Source organism: Haemaphysalis longicornis, unplaced genomic scaffold (genome assembly GCF_048455015.1).
Source record: "Haemaphysalis longicornis isolate Haplotype H1 unplaced genomic scaffold, Haemaphysalis longicornis Haplotype H1 scaffold_3, whole genome shotgun sequence".
In the NCBI taxonomy this organism is placed as follows: Eukaryota; Metazoa; Arthropoda; class Arachnida; order Ixodida; family Ixodidae; genus Haemaphysalis; species Haemaphysalis longicornis.
This window is the reverse complement of record NW_027526335.1, coordinates 154398364-154404544: the sequence shown is the minus strand read 5'-3', so window position 1 is coordinate 154404544 and position 6181 is coordinate 154398364. Positions and strand designations below refer to the sequence as shown.

Sequence of the window (6181 nt, the reverse complement as noted above, 5' to 3'; positions counted from 1 at the left end):
TCTTCATGCTCCTCATATACAGGTAATTAAACACTCTCGCCGCCCATTTTTTGTCCTCCATGCCGCGATGTCACTTGTCAAACTTTATCTTGCTTGGCGCTTTCCTTACCACGAAGGACGACCAGCTTATATACCCCTACACCGCTTCGTTCGTAGTTTCGATGTGGGCCCCTAAGGCCAGCCTGCCTACCGCCTCTGATTTACCTCCAGGTCCGCTTGGGTCTCTGGTTTCACGCACAGATCCGAATTTTCGGAAGTCAATACTGGTACGATGACCACTTTCCAGACGCCTCTTTCCACCTCGTATTTGTTGTGGCCCCGCAGTGGTCTACGCTTCATTATAGACGCGTTCTGTCTTCCTTTCGTCTTAAGGAGAGCCTCATGCGCATGCGTGGTCGCCACCGTCGTTACGCCGTACTCCTAAATGTTTATGCTCTTTTACCCGTGGTATTTCTACCTGTTGCACTGATACTGTTTTGTGCTGCGTGTAGTCGTTAAAGACCATGACGCCCGATTCTTCTCTGTAAAGGATAGCACTAGGTGCGTCGCTTGTTCACCTCATATATCCAACAAGCCCCGCATACCTATCCGATTGTCCGCCATCAACATTACGTCCGTCATCCGACTTCAATGACCAGCGCCTGCTGGTGTTGAGGGCTGTTGAGGCGGGGAAAGCTCAAGGGGTCAGCTGAGGACTCCTCCCCATTGCTTTTCGCAGTATACACGTTTACTATCTCTCACCCGTTTTTCACGCATCTGGCTCTTCACGCAGCTCATTCTGCGAACAAACAAATGATGCCATAAATGTTATCTTTAACAGTTCCAGGCGCGGTATGTGGACTTTGGCGACGAAGGGACGGCTTTCCTGACGGCGTTTCGCAGCCTGGACGGCTTCGGGGAAATCGTGTCCCGTCTTCCATACCAGGTGCCCTTCTTTCTCCCTTGTTTACAGAGAATCTGCTATGCAACTAAAGAACAAAACATAGCAAATAAAACAGATGGTGGTTGGAGTTAAGATTGGTCGAAAAGGGAAATCAAGGGTGGAATGCAGGGAAAGGCTTGGGCTTGTTGGTTTTATTTGGAGAGAGAGAGAGAGAGAGAGAGAGAGAGAGAGAGAGAGAGAGAGAGAGGGAGAGAGAGAGAGAGAGAGAGAGAGAGAGAGAGAGAGAGAGAGAGAGAGAGAGAGAGAGAGAGAGAGAGAGAGAGAGAGAGAGAGAGAGAGAGAGAGGAAAAGAAAACCGAGATGTTTGCCGGAATCTCAACACCGACATTCTAATCAGCTTGGGAAAAGGTGAGGGAGGATAGGAAAGGCCCTATAGATAACAGGACAGAAGAAAGAGTGGAAGCGAAGTAAAAAAAAACAGCGTCTAGTTTGTATGAACAGTTAAATGGACATCGCGGTAGTATTCTAAATCATTTTAGTGACACCGCTCTTGTCCTGGCAATTGATTATCTTGTTTTATTTGGTTTTGTGAGAGGAATCACTAAATGCACGTTTTCGCGCTGTCTAAGGTGTTAAACGATGTGACTTTCCTGAAAGAAGTAAATGTGGCTCATAATCGAAATTTCTGTCTCTTTCGATGTATATGCGCAAGTGTGTTTTATTTTTCAGAAATAGGCGCGAAAGCGCTGCGTCAGTCATTTTTTGCCTGAAATCAGGATGATGGTCTTCTACTCAGCTGTAATTGCAATCATCCTAATTGCCCGTTCCAGAAATTCAGAAGGCCACCAGCTGTTTTTTTTTAATTGGGAGCAGTTCGTGTTAGGAAACCGCCGTGAATCTTATTTTCGGTATGGCGTAAAAAAACCTTCTCTGCACTATACAAAAGAATTCCCAGATTCCTGGTATTCAACGCTTTAACGTCAAATATTCCGAAGATTCGGGAAGATTTATATTCAAAATATTTAAAACTAGAAAATTCTCAGCAGCTTAGAAATGGCAAGAAAAAAAAGAGAAAACGCCTTTTTTTTTCCAGCATTTGGGACACGAGGCTGTCCACGACCATTCTTGCTCTCAGCATTTTTACTATTGAGGTTGCGCTTTACAAAAGAATTTCATCATTGGGCACATATTCCTTGCTGGCATGTGGCAGAGAAATTTGCCTCACACAACAAAGTGTGCGATCTTGCTATAACAATAGACGGGGTATGTCCGCAAAGACTTGCGGCGTTGATCCGTCGAAGCCGAGCGAACTACGAACAGCGAAAACGACAGAGCGACTGGAAAGGGGGACCTGAAGCCAAAACCCAGCCGGCAGCGGTTTTGGCTGCGGGGGCGCTGCGCTCGCTATTGCTTGAGACGTAACCAAGTCGGCGCTGTTACCATTGGCTTCGCTCTGCCCAATGCGTGCGCCGTGTGCCTTCTCGACGCACCCAAATCACTGCTTGTAAGTGGTATAAAATGAAGCGTGACGCTAGTACAGGGCCTTGTTGGCCGTAAAATATGATGAAATAGAATGAATGTTACGAAGTCGCAATACTGGCGGGCAACGAACTGAGAAACAGGTGCCAAATTCCGCTGGTGAATCAGACAAACGCGACCCCTGAGACGGTTACAACGCGGAGCATAGTTGGCACGGTGGGTGAGGGGCACTCCCGAGACGCCATGTTGCGGATGTATAAAACGGGAGGAAGAAGTGCACATCGGGAGGGCAAAGATACTCTCGAGCATTCACAAAAGACCAACAATGGGCCTTACACTCATTTTTTTTCTCACCCATCGACTTTGGTTCATTACAGGTATTGCACTGCGGCCTAAATCGCCTGACTGAGCAAAATGGCGTATCGTGGTCCGAAGAGGCATCTTCGCTGCTACACGACATAATTGGTAGAAAGCCGGAACTTCTTCTTAAGGTAGGTGCATCTTGGCAAATCGCTAAAGGATTACACAGATCATGCACTCACTGACGATCGCTTACCAAGGTTCGTTGCGCTAAAACGCTGACATAACCAGGGTTTTGCCACGTCAGGGTTTAGTTTTGAACAAAATAATGCTGAGCTGCGGCTAGTTGGAGGAGAAGCTAGTTCATTGTATGAAAGTTAAGCCGGTTTTTGATAGTGCGTGAGAACGCTCAGCCTGAAATTAGAAGCATTTTGATAATTGGGTAGTTTTTTAAAAGGTAAACTAAAAAAAATCGACAAGCAGTATTCGCGTGCATGACGAAAGAAAAGTGCGGCGTACTATCTTACGAAGGAATTTGCATGCGCGATAATTTGTGACGCCGTAAGTGCATCTTTATTTTCCTGTATTGGAAACGTACCGTAATGACCTCTGCATTCTAACTTTGGCTACAAACTATTCTTTTAACTAGCCAATTGTGGTAAAACATACGAGCTTTCCAGCTCGCGGTAACTGCGAAAGTGAATTTCACGCAATTTACAAACCGTTGGAAGCAAAATACGTAGCTCTTTTTTTGGTTTAAAAAGGGTTTACAACAGTAATATCCATAGTTGGCAATTGTACAGACACGTAAGCATTTGCCTAGATGCTACATTAACCTGAATTGCTTAATTTTTAGCTTGTATTAGGTGTCCAATGTTCACGTCATTGAAGCTTTCTATCGCGCCCTCACCTGTCCCGGTTTTGTTTAATTGTAACTGTCCAAGTGGTCCATTAGCAACGCCACGAGATATATGACAACGACGCATATAGCAGAAAATCCGCCATTAGATGACTCGAACTACTTAAATCCTTTAGGCTCTCTCTTTAATGGGACTCCACAACACTTTTCTCAACGTTAAAAAAAAATAAATGCTTGCAGAACATAGTCAACCAACGCATTTAGATTAGGGAGTCGCAAAGTACCTCAGCCAACAATTACTGCTCTATGATCCATTAAATACCTTGGAAACTGTGTCTTGGCGTGCTTCGACCGTTAGACTTCCGTCATTACAATGGTGTAGTGGCTGTTGGTCCGCTTTCCTTCAGTTGTAGCAATGAACGCATTTGATAGCCACTTTAAAAAGAAAGCCACATAAGCAACGCAGAAACGGAAGGCGCATCTGCCGCAACGAGCCAGTCACGCTGTGCTGCTCCGGCTGGCAATAACTATAGCTTTCGCGGTACTTCCAGATGCGAAGGAAAAAAGTGAAAGCTTTTATCGGAAGTGCTGCGAAGACTAATTCTGAAAGCATCACTATGACACTTACCATCAATTATTTCATTTCTGCATACGTGTGTCGCGGATGCAGTCGCGGATTCACTTTATTCCGATTGTGGTCACTGTTTGAACGAGCACTTAAAACTCTCCAGTTCCGCTCAATCAACCTAGGCGTAGTTGAAGGGAGCGACAATAATGTAGAATTTTGATTTCCCAATCCCACCGTTAGGTCTTACCATCCATGCTTTTATGTGAAATGTAGTAAAATCTGAAATGTGAAATATTCGAGACTACGTAACACGCAGAAGTGGCGCTGGCAGTAACGTGGGAACCCACTAGAGCGACAAGTACGCTTTCGCATGGCATTCGTGTGTACCCCCACCCCCAGTAACGACTGATCAGAGCCTGCCTGTATGCAGCCAAAAAGGTGTCCTGCACGTCGCTGTGCTTCTCAGGGTCCCCGGGAGCAGCTCGCATCCGTTAATTAGAGCTGAATGCACTACTTTGAATTTTAAAATGTGTTGTAGCTGGTGCAGGTCGATACAAACCCCGCTTTTCTCAGAACACCTCTTACAACCCCTTATTACCCCATGTTATGCAACTTAAAATTCTTGCTGTTATGTCTTACTTCTTTCCTATTGCCAAAGAGTGCACAAGAAATGTGTCACCCAGTGCATATTGTTTAAGGCAATAGCCACAAGTCCCTCAAACTCCCTGGTGCAATTCTTGGCAGGTCACCAGACCGGCGGACGATGAGCACGTGGCCCTGATCGAGCTCTTCAGGAGGGAGGACTCTGGTCCAGAGCTGTTGTCCGTAAACCGCTTACTTATCCACTGCCTCAAGTACTTCGCCCCAGCATCGTTCGCTGCCACTGGAAAATGCGGAGCTTCGCTTGGCCGCCAGCGGGAAGAGACGGAGCCTACAGTGCAACGTGAAACAGCCCAAGAAGTTTCCTGTACATAATTCATTTCTTTCACAAGGCATCGCAGTCACACGGTGTATGCAGCTTTATTGGAGTTTCTTTGTGCGTGTGTGTCCTGTAAGTGTTGTAAGGGCCAACTGCTCCCAACGTTGAACCAACCGTTTCGGCAATTGACCGCTGATGTGGAGGAGTTAAAGAACCGGTGCATAGTTGCGTCTGATGATGTTTTGTGCTCAGCTGGCTGCAATAGACGAAATTTTGTGCCATAATCAGAAACGATGCAGCTTATCCCCCCTACTCCGTGCAACATTCCTCACACATCAACGTCGACAGTGGTCATTGTAAGCAGGATGAGACAAGGCTTACTGCGCGTAAAAATTTTGTCAATGGCTGAATTTCTGTATATGCGTGGGCAGGAAATGTTTGGACACCGGTACAAGCTGCTGGGTAAACCACATTCGCATAAATTGTGCGACCCGTGGTGGATCCTTTGGCATCCCGCTGACTTGAACCCCCTGTTGCCGCTCGACCAACCTCCTCCAAAACAAGCCAAAACAAAGACTAGTGGCACATGTTATGTCGAAATTAATCGTTAAGGATAAACCACGCCCTTGTTTGTCAATGTATAAAATGGGGTGGCCCGACAGTCGCACGTTTGTGCTTGCGGAGTTCGACTCAGCTTACCTCTAGGCTCTTCTGCATGTTGCCCTTATCGTCCGGCAGAAACAACGTGATCCCGAGAAATACGATGTGATAGGTTCTGACGTGCCTGTCCAGTCATATTTGGTTGAATTTCGCCATGGTTTTGGGGAAGTTTTCAGACCGCGAGTGAGCGTATAAACATGTATCTAACGAGCTTCAAGGGCTAGAGGTTGGGGCCCGGCAGTTTGGGTTCTCCTCTCTAGTCCGGAAGCTCTGGTCCGCGCTTGGTGCTCTAGAACTCTGAATTTCGCGATGGCTAAAGTGTAAAATCCCTCTACCTTTGAAACCTTCCCCAGCATTCAGACGTAAGAACATTGTGTTTTCTGGTTACCTCTGTCCGAAGCAGTGATCGAATTCAGTGCCGCGTGCATTCGAGGAAAGTGTAGCTGATGTTTTCAAGCGCCCGATCAACTTTTTTAAAAGCCCATTGACGTAATCAAGGGTGGCGAACCAGCC

At 46.5% G+C, this 6181-nt stretch overlaps 1 long non-coding RNA gene across 1 annotated transcript; it reads left to right on the top strand.

Moving 5' to 3' along the window:
• The first annotated feature begins 818 nt into the window (after positions 1-818).
• On the top strand, positions 819-5776 carry LOC144173475 (uncharacterized). The gene is made up of 3 exons (XR_013323286.1): positions 819-925; positions 2740-2853; positions 4834-5776. It is a non-coding gene; the product is annotated as an uncharacterized LOC144173475 (long non-coding RNA).
• Positions 5777-6181: the final 405 nt, after the last annotated feature.